Below are 11,153 nucleotides of genomic sequence, written 5' to 3' on the forward strand. Positions count from 1 at the left end.
AGGTTATCAAGCAACCTTCTCCTTGTGTGAGATTCTAAATGTCTTGAATTGAGTTTCTGTACTCTGCCAAAAACAGAAAGGGTTGAGGTTACCTAGAACCTTTGGAAAATCTAGTGGGATAAAGGGTAGATCTAGGTGTTGATCTATTACCTTGTACTGTTGGCCTGTCTCTTACCCTTGAAAAAGAGATAACATAGTTGAGGATCTGAAGATGAGTCTTGGGGAGTGGATGTAGGCGAGTTAGTGCCGAACCACTATAAATCACTGCGTTAATCTTTTTAATTTCTGAAGTTTTGCTTGATACTGCTTTTATTACACTTTTGTTTATATTTTAGAAATGCTAATATTGGTTAATGATTTGATGTTCTAAAACTGGAATAAGTCTTATCTTTTCTGAACATTAGAACTCTGGAATTCTGATAAGTGAATATACCAAGTTCTAAACAGTTCTTCTATTTACAGTATATTTCAGTACTTGGGTTTCTAATTTGTTTTCTAAACCTGGTTAAGGCTCTATGAAGAAGTTCTAATTTCAATAACTGTCTCTCACACAGTTTTATATGTTTTTCTAAACTTTATGAGGAAGTTCTAAATTCTATAGCTTTCCGTCAGAAAGAAGTTCTAATATAGAATAAGACATTGTAAAGCAGTTCTAATTAATAGCTGCACTTTGGTCTTTCTATTCTCTATAAATAGAACATTGTGAGGAAGTTCTAATTCTTAATCTATTCTCATAAGTTCTATATTTTTCCGCTGCACTTAGAATTTGATATTCTATTTTTAATTCTAAAATATTTTTAGAAAACCCAATTCACCCCCCCTCTTGGGTTGTGCCATACTCATACGGGACCCACAAAAAATGTCTTGTTACTTTCATTTTCACCAAGAGATATTGGAGAGAGTATCAAGATACTGTTCTAAAAATAATATAAAGGTAGTATGTCAGAATAGCAATTAATTTTCCTAGCCTTGTTGGTAGAGGGCAGGTGGTTTGGGCATTGGCAAAAGGACTGCCCATTTTGATCTGGATCGTTGGATGTCTGAATTTTAATCTTAGCCGTTGATACAAAAATTGAGCAGAATTGAATTTGAAGTTTGGCTATATTAGACTAGTGGGTCCAAGTTGTCAGTAGAGGTCTAAAAGTATATAAGGTATGTAGGTGGACAGTAGGAGAAAAAGGTCTTGTTACTTTCACTTTTAACGAGAGATATTGGAGAGAGTAACAAGATACTGTTCTAAAAATAATATAAAGCTAATATGTCAGAATAGCAATTAATTTTCCTAGCCTTGTGGGTAGAGGGTAGGTGGTCTGGGTATCAGCAAAAGGACTGCCCATTTTAATTTGGATCGTTGGATGTCTGAATTCTAATCTTAGCCATTGATACAAAAATTGTGCATGATTGAATTTGAAGTTGGACTATATTAGACTAGTGGGCCCAAGTTGTCAGTAGAGGTCTAAAAGCATATAAGATATGTAGTTGGACAGTAGAAGACAAATGTCTTGTTACTTTCATTTTCACCAAGATATATTGGAGAGAGTATCAAGATACTGTTCTAAAAATAATATAAAGGTAGTATGTCAGAATAGCAATTAATTTTCCTAGCCTTGTTGGTAGAGGGTAGGTGGTCTGGGCATTGGCAAAAGGACTGCCCATTTTAATCTGGATCGTTGGATGTCCGAATTTTAATCTTAGCCGTTGATATAAAAATTGTGTAGGTTTGAACTTGAAGTTGGACTATGTTAGACTTGTGGTTCCAAGTTGTCATTAGAGGTCTAAAAGAATATAAGGTATGTACGTGGACCGTAGGAGAAAAAGGTCTTGTTACTTTCACTTTCACCGAGAGATATTGGAGAGAGTAACAAGATCTTGTTCTAAAAATAATATAAAGGTAATATGTCAGAATAGCAATTAATTTACCTAACCTTGTGGGTTGAGGGTAGGTGGTCTTGGTTTTGGCAAAAGGATTGCCCATTTTAATCTTGATCGTTGGATGTCTGAATTTTAATCTTAGCCATTGATACAAAAATTGTGCATGATTGAATTTGAAGTTGGACTATATTAGACTAGTGGGTCCAAGTTGTCAGTAGAGGTGTAAAAGCATATAAGGTATGTAGGTGGAGAGTAGGAGAAAAATGTCTTGTAACTTTCACTTTCACCGTGAGATATTGGAGAGAGTAACAAGATACGATTCCAAAAATAATATAAAGGTAATATGTCAAAATAGCAATTAATTTTCCTAGCCTTGTGGGTAGAGGGTAGGTGGTCTGGGCATTGGCAAAAGGACTGCCCATTTTAATTTGGATCGTTGGATGTTTGAATTTTAATCTTAGCCGTTGATACAAAAATTGTGTAGGATTGAACTTGAACTATATTAGGGGTCCAAGTTGTCTCTAGAGGTGTAAAAGCATATAAGGTATGTAGGTGGACAGTAGGAGAAAAATGTCTTGTTACTTTCACTTTCACCGACAGATATTGGAGAGAGTAACAAGATACTGTTTTAAGAATAATATAAATGCAATATGTGAGAATAGCAATTAATTTTCCTAACCTTATGGGTAGAGGGTGGGTGGTTTGGGCATTGGCAAAAGGACTGCCCATTTTAATCTGGATCGTTGGATATCTGAATTTTAATCTTAGCCGTTGAAACAAAATTGTGCAGGATTGAATTTGAAGTTGGACTATATTAGACTAGTGGGTCCAAGTTGTCAGTAGAGGTGTAAAAGCATATAAGGTATGTAGGTGGACAGTAGGAGAAAAATGTTTAGTTAGCTTCACTTTCACCGAGAGATATTGGAGAGAGTAACAAGATACTATTCTAAAAATAGTATAAAGGTAATATGTCAGAATAGCAATTAATTTTCCTAGCCTTGTGGGTAGAGGGTAGGTGGTCTGGGTATTAGCAAAAGGACTGCCCATTTTAATCTGGATCGTTGGATGTCTGAATTTTAATCTTAGCCGTTGATACAAAAGTTGTGCATGATTGAATTTGAAGTTGGACAATATTGGACTAGTGGGTCCAAGTTGTCAGTAGAGGTCTAAAAGCATATAAGTTATGTAGGTGGACAGTAGGAGAAAAATGTCTTGTTACTTTCACTTTCACCGAGAGATATTGGAGAGAGTAACTATATACTGTTCTAAAAATAATATAAAGGTAGTATGTCAGAATAGCAATTAATTTTCCTAGCCTTGTTGGTAGAGGGCAGGTGGTCTGGGCATTGGATAAAGGACTACCCATTTTGATCAGGATCATTGGATGTCTGAATTTTAATCTTAGCCGTTCATACAAAAATTGTGCAGAATTGAATTTGAAGTTTGGCTATATTAGACTAGTGGGTCCAAGTTGTCAGTAGAGGTTTAAAAGTATATAAGATATGTAGGTGGACAGTAGGAGAAAACGGTCTTGTTACTTTCACTTTCACCAAGAGATATTGGAGAGAGTAACAAGATACTGTTCTAAAAAATAATATAAAGGTAATATGTTAGAATAGGAATTAATTTTCCTAGCATTGTGGGTAGAGGGTAGGTGGTCTTGGGATTGGCAAAAGGACTGCCATTTTAATCTGGATCGTTGGATGTTTGAATTTTAATCTTAGCCGTTGATACAAAAATTGTGTAGGATTCAACTTCAACTATATTAGGGGGTCCAAGTTGTAACTAGAGGTCTAAAAGCATATAAGGTATGTAGGTGGACAGTAGGAGAAAAATGTCTTGTTACTTTCACTTTCACCGACAGATATTGGAGAGAGTAACAAGATGCTGTTCTAAGAATAATATAAATGCAATATGTCAGAATAGCAATTAATTTTCCTAGCCTTGTAGGTAGAGGGTAGGTGGTTTGGGCATTGGCAAAAGGATTGCTCATTTTAATATGGATCGTTGGATATCAGAATTTTAATCTTAGCCGTTGATACAAAAATTGTGCCGGATTGAATTTGATGTTGGACTATATTAGACTAGTGTCGGTCCCGTATATGTATGGCACAACCTAAGAGGGGGGTGAATTGGGTTTTCTAAAAATATTTTAGATTTCAAAATAAAATATAGAATTTTTAGTGCAGCGAAAAAATAAAGAACTTGTGAGAATAGATTATGGATTAGAACTTCCTCACATTGTTCTATTCATAGGAAATTAGAAAGACTATGCAAAGTGCAGCTATTAATTAGAACTGCCTCACAATGTCTTATTCAATATTAGAACTTCTTTATGATGGAAAGCTATTGTATTTAGAACTTCCTTATAAAGTTTAGAAAATCATATAAGACTATGTGAGAGACAGTTATTGAAATTAGAACTGCCTAACAAAGCTTTGATCAAGTTTAGAAAACTGATTAGAAACCCAAGTAGTGAAATATATTGTAAATAGAAGAACTGTTTAGAACTTGGTATATTCAATTATTAGAATTCCAGAGTTCTAATGTTCAGAGACGATAAGACTTATTTCAGTTTTAGAACATGAAATTTATTAACATCTTTAGCATTTCTAAAATATAAACAGAAGTGTAAGTAAAGCACTATCAAGCAAAACTTCAGAAATTAAAAAAGATTAACACAGTGATTTATAGTGGTTCGGCACTAACTCGCCTTCATCCACTCCCCAAGACTCATCTTGAGATCCTCAACTATGTTATCTCTTTTCAAGGGTAAGAGACAAACCAACAGTACAAGGCAATAGATCAACACCTAGATCTACCCTTTATCCCACTAGATTTTCCAAAGCTTCTAGTTAACCTCAACCCTTTTTGTTTTTGGCAGAGTACAGAAACTCAATTCAAGACATTAGAATCTCTCTCACGGAGAAGGTTGCTTGATAACCTCTTTCATAATAGCTTTTCACCTAAGCTATTACACAAATGTTTATCAAATAAAAATCTGTCTACTAAAGATTACAGAATCTAAATAGACAGACAGAAATGCAAATATAAGCACAGGAAAAATAGTTTTTCAGATTAGAAAATCGTTTAGAACACAGAACTGTTTTTCAAAAGTAGTTGACAAAATTCTTTTCTCTTTAAAGATAAAAATGTGAAGTGTAAAGATGAAAAGAAAAATGGGGGTAAAAAGTAAGTTTTGAGAGATAAAGGATGTGATCAATGGATGAATACTCTTAAAACGAAAACTCTTTCTTCCTCCACATTCAAAGAGTGAAAAACTCCTTTATATAGAGAGCTATGTGACTCTCGCTTTTGGAAAGAGGATATTTCATTTTGAAATCAGAATATTTTCTTTCCTTATTTAGAAGATATGAAAATCTTAGTTACCAAAAATTTATTTTATCGTTTTGGTAAGAGAATGTAAAACAATCTTTCTTTCCTTCAACATAAAGATTTTCGAAAGCCATTTATTTGGAAAAATATTTTTCGAAGAGATACTACTTACTAAAAACGAAAAGATACAATCTTTCTTCGTTTTAGGTAAGAGAATAAATTAAAAATTCTTTAGATCTTCAAAAGTAATTTCCGAAAAAAGAAAGTGTATGATTTATTACCAAAATCGCTAGAGACATAATCTCTTTAATTTTAGGTAATTGAATCATTTTGACTTTAAAGAATATTTTCGTAAATAAATAAAAGAATTTATTTTTGAAGAATCTAACTTCCGAAAAATATTTTTGATGAGAGAAAAATTAGTTTATGTGCTTATAGATGAATTTTCTCTCTATCTTACAATGTGTCCTAAATACCTAACCACTAGGGTCTTCGGATATCTTCATACACTATGGATTTTTATAGGACTTGCCTTGTTCGTTTGTTTTTTTATAAGATTTCTGCATAAAACAATATTAGCATAAATAATATAATTTAAATTTATTTGTTTTGTTTTAATCATCAAAATTTCGAGATTAGAATTTGACCCTTGAGCCAACAATCTCCCCCTTTTTGATGATGACAAAACCAATAAATTTAGCAAACATAAAAACATGTGCTCCCCCTAAATTTTATGCGTATAAGTTCTAAGCATGCCAAAAGATCTTAATATGAAGCGAAATTAGAACATGTATTTTGCTCCCCCTGAATAAATGCAATAAAACTATTTGTGAAAATTAGAATTAGGGAGACTTTTTAGAAACCGATTTTAGAACTAGCAAAGATAGGCAAGATATTCTAAGTTCTAATAATCAGAGCATAAATATTAGAACTAGCAAAGATAGACAGGATATTCTAAGTTCTAATAATCAGAGCATATGGTCAGAGCAAAAGAATAGAATAGAAACTGATTTTAGAAATAGAACAAAAGATCTTATGTCCAACCTGTAGAATAGACGTTAGAATAAGAAACTAAGTTCTAAAACAAGTATAGCTCACCAAGAATAGACATCACAGATTTAGAAGATAACAAGATATAAGTACTTTGGTCACCATAAAGCATAGTACGTACCAAAAAAAATCCAAAATACCACCAAAGTATCCTGCGTTCTCCCCCTTTTTGTCATCATACAAAAGGGTTAGACAAGATCAGAGCAAAATAAAAAGAAAGTTAAACGGAATTCCAACAATATAACCTACAAAGATAAAGCAAAATATATTGTTCACAACACATAAAGACAAATTAGAGAGGCTTAGGATCAGTTCTAAGTCTCTTAGAACTTCTCAAATTCTAAGCTGGAGCAGTTTCAGAAGAACTTTCTGGCCATTTAGAAGACGGATGCAATGGAGGCTTTCTTCCATGAGTCCTATGTTTACCCGCAGTGTGCTTGACTCTCTTTGGTTTCTCTGAGGTAGGAGTATAGGGTGTTCCTTTAACTTTCAGAGTAGCTAATTTCCTTTCATTCACATCTTTCATTCTTTCCAAGGTCTCAATGAGAGACTGATTCTGTCCAATCACAGTCTTGCAATGTTTTATTGCCTCATCGAGTTCCTTGTTATGCTCTTCTATTAGCTCTCTCTCCATTCTTCCTAGCATAGCTTCCCTACTCCTTTGAGCTGATAACATCTCAGATTCTTTCTCTGTTTTGACCTCAGTTGACCTTTCTTCATCACTTATTTCTAGCTTTTCTGTCTCAGCATCACTAACTTCTTCTACTTTCATCCCTTTTTCAACTTTTCCAGGCTCCTTTTTCTCTTCTATTTCTTCTTCTGCTTCCTTCTTAGCAGTTTTCTCTTTTTCTGTCTCCTCCTTCCTTTCTTTTTCTAATTTATTTTCTTTTTCTCCTGCTTCCTCTTCTAACTTTTCTTCTTCTGCTGCTTCATCTCTCTTTTCCTCCTTCTCTGTTTCTCCTAATTTTTCTTTTCCTTTGTCTTCTCTCTTCTTCTTTTTCTCAGCCTCTTCTCTTCTTTCCTTTTCTTTCTCAACTTTTTCTTTTTCTTTCTTTACTTTCTCAGCTTCTTCTTTTCCCTTCTCTTCTTTCTCCTTCTCTTCTTCTCCTTCTTCATCTTTCATTTTTAATGACCCACTGTCCAGCTTTGAAACAATAAAGCCATCACTCTCCCTTAAATCAACATCAAGAAACTCAAACACTGGTGTAAGTATCATTCCATAGGGCAGTTTCTTAGGGTTGTTCTGCATCTTGTCAAAGATAATATGACATAGGTTAAGAGGTTTCTTCTCAACTATGTGCCACATTATGCACAACTCAACCTGGTTCACATAAGTGAGTGAGGCACTCTTGGGATAAATGTAATGTACAATTAGTTTGTACAGCCATTTCATACTGTCTGTCAGGTTTGAGCATTCTATAGTACCCTGTTTGTCTGCAGAACCCTTTTTCACGATTTTCTTCACAAATTCTTCCTTTTTATACTCACTAACCCTAGAAATATCCTTAATCTTTGTCACTCTAGACCCAGTATTTGGCACATAAAAAATCTTGCTCAAATCAGCGTAAGACAATGCTTTGGTCTCACCCTTAAGCTTATCAGAGATCGACTCTGTTCCACTAACTTTAAGAGAACCGTAGAACTCTTTGACCAAACTTTCATAACACAGTCGGTTTAACGACAGAAAACTCATCCATTCCTTGAAACTCAAAGAGTTCCTTGAAATCAAACTCATTACTACAAAAAAATTTCCAATCAATGATATACGAACGCATGAGAGGATATAATGAGGGGACAGATTTACCTTTGTCGCGTGCCCTAGCTACTTATTTCTTCGAAGTAGCAGGTTCAGTTTTTCCTTCCTTTGGTTCCTCATCTGTCTTTTTCTGTTTCGACTCCTTTTGCTCATATTTCTTTAAAAGCCTTTTTAGGAGTTGAAGTTCTTGCTCAGTTAAGGAATTGGATGAGGAAGTGGAACTTGATTCGGCCATTGTTGAGATTTACGAAACACAGAGCAACTTAGGGTTTTGTTAGCAAGAAGGCGATAGAGAGAATACCAAGCAGTTAATGGAAAGACAAGAACACTTAAGTGGCGGAAGAAAGTAAAGAATAGTTTTTAAAGGGAATTCAAAACGACAAATAGAATAAAAGAAAAAAAATAATAAAACAATAAAACAATGAAACCGCCAAAGTAATAAGGATACGAAACATAATAAAACACACAATAAATTATTATTATTATTTTTTTTTTGGATTTGGTTTAAAGCAAGATTCTGATAGTGACATTAGAAAGTCATATCAGAGCAATATGCGTTTCTCTTTAGAAAAAAACGTTTTTCACATGCAAAAAAAAAATTAGAACATAGCGGGTCTTTCAATTTCAAATATATAAAGCAATTTAGAACATACTTACAGAGTTCTAAAGTTATGAGTTTAGAACTAACATACCAAGTTCTCTTCTAATTGAGCAGAATTGACTTTCATTCAAAGGTTTAGTAAAGATATCTGCCAATTGCTTTTCTGTAGGAATGAACTCAATTACTATGTCACCTTTTTATACATGATCACATATGAAGCAATGTCTGAGTTCTATATGCTTGATTCTAGAATGCTGAACTGGATTTTTAGATAAATTGATGGCGCTTATGTTGTCACACTTGATTGGCACTGTTTCTAATTTCAGTCCATAGTCTGCCAACTGTTATTTGATCCATAGAACTTGTGCAACACAACTTCCAGCAGCAACATAATCCGCTTCTGCAGTAGAAAGAGCAACAGATGTCTGCTTCTTGCTAAACCATGATACAAGAGCGCTGCCAAGAAATTGACAAGTCCCAGACGTGCTTTTTCTATCTATTCTGCTTCCTGCAAAGTCAGAATCACTATACCCAACAAGATCAAATGTATCACCTTTAGAATACTACAGACCCAGATTAGAAGTTCCACAAAGATATCTTAATATTCTTTTTACAGCAATTAAATGAGATTCTTTGGGACACGATTGAAATCTAGCATATAGACAAACACTAAAGTGTATGTCTGATCTGCTTGCCGTTAGATATAGTAAAGAATCAATCATACTTCTAAACAGCTTGATATCCACGTCCTTACCTTTTTCATCTTTTTCTAATTTTGAGGATGGACTCATTGGTGTACTACATACCTTGGCATTTTCCATTTTGAATCGTTTCAACAATTCTTTAGTATATTTTTCTTGATTAATGAAAATTCCATTCTCACATTGTTTGATTTGAAGTCCAAGGAAGAAATTTAATTCTCCCATCATACTCATTTCGAACTCATCCTGCATAATCTTGGAAAATTCCTTACAAAGAAGATCATTAGTAGATCCAAAGATTATGTCATCAACATAGATTTGTACAACTAGAATGTCATGTGCTTTATTTTTGATAAATAGTGTTGTATCAACCTTTCCTCTTGAAAAACCATTTTCCAATAGAAACTTACTTAATCTTTCATACCAAGCTCTAGGAGCTTGCTTCAAACCATAAAGAGCTTTAGTAAGTTTGTAAACATGATTAGGTTTATCAAAAATTTCAAAACTAGGAGGTTGTTCTACATACACTTCTTCATTTAGAAAACCATTTAGAAAAGCACTTTTCACATCCATTTGATACAACATGATGTTTCTAAAACATGCAAATGCACAAAGCATTCTAATGGCCTCAAGTCTAGCAACCGGGGCAAAGGTCTCATCAAAATCGATGCCTTCTTCTTAGTTGTACCCTTGAGCCACTAATCTTGCTTTATTTCTCACAACGTTACCTTGTTCATCAAGCTTATTTCTAAACACCCATTTTGTTCCAATAACATAATGGTTTTTAGGTCTAGAAACAAGTTTCCAAACTTGGTTTATCTCAAATTGATTTAGCTCTTCTTGCATAGCAAGAATCCAACTTTCACCATTTTGAGCATCTTCTAAATTTTTAGGTTCTGATTGAGAAACGAAAGCAACATTACCGAAATATCTTTTAAGTTGAGCTCTAGTCATCATCCTTTCTGAGGGATTATCCATAATGTCTTCTTGAGGATGATACTTATGAAATCGCCATTCTTTTGGTAATTGAGAATCTTCATTTTCTTTTTCTGGCATTTGACTTTCAGCTATATTCTAAGCTTCATGTTCTACTTCTGATTCAGCCTGATTATCAGTGTTCTGCTCACTTTCTGGCTGTTCTAGTTATTCTGATTGTCCATTCTGCTTTTCATGATTAGAATCTACAACATCATCACTTTCTAATGTTCTAGATGTAGAGTCAGTTTCATCAAACACAACATGAATAGATTCTTCTACAACTAGAGTCTTTTTATTAAATACTCTATATGCTTCACTATTACTAGAATATCCCAGAAAAATACATTCATAAGATTTAGCATCAAATTTAGCAAGATTATTTTTCTTGTTATCTAGAATAAAGCATTTGCACCCAAAGATAAAAAAATAACCAATATTTGGTTTTCTACCTTTGTATAGCTCATATGGAGTCTTTTTAAGTTTAGATCTTACCAAAGCCCTGTTTAGAATATAACAGGCAGTGTTAACTGCTTCTGCCCAGAAATACTTTGGTAGTTTAGAATCACTTAGCATGGTTCTGGCCATTTCTTGAAGTGTTCTATTCTTGCGTTCCACCACTCCATTTTGTTGAGGTGTTCTAGGTGCTGAGAAGTTATGGAAGATTCCTGACTCATTGCAAAAAGCATCAAATTTCTAATTTTCAAATTCTCCTCCATGATCACTTCTAATTGCCGTGATGTTGTAACCTTTCTCATTTTGCATTCTTTTTCAAAGATGAACAAACATGTCATATGACTCATCCTTATTTCTAAGGAAGAGTGTCCAGGTGAATCTAGAGTAATCATCTACAATAACAAAT

Source organism: Jatropha curcas, chromosome 8 (genome assembly GCF_041381405.1).
Source record: "Jatropha curcas cultivar XTBG-Jc1 chromosome 8, XTBG_Jcur_1.0, whole genome shotgun sequence".
Taxonomy (NCBI): Eukaryota; Viridiplantae; Streptophyta; class Magnoliopsida; order Malpighiales; family Euphorbiaceae; genus Jatropha; species Jatropha curcas.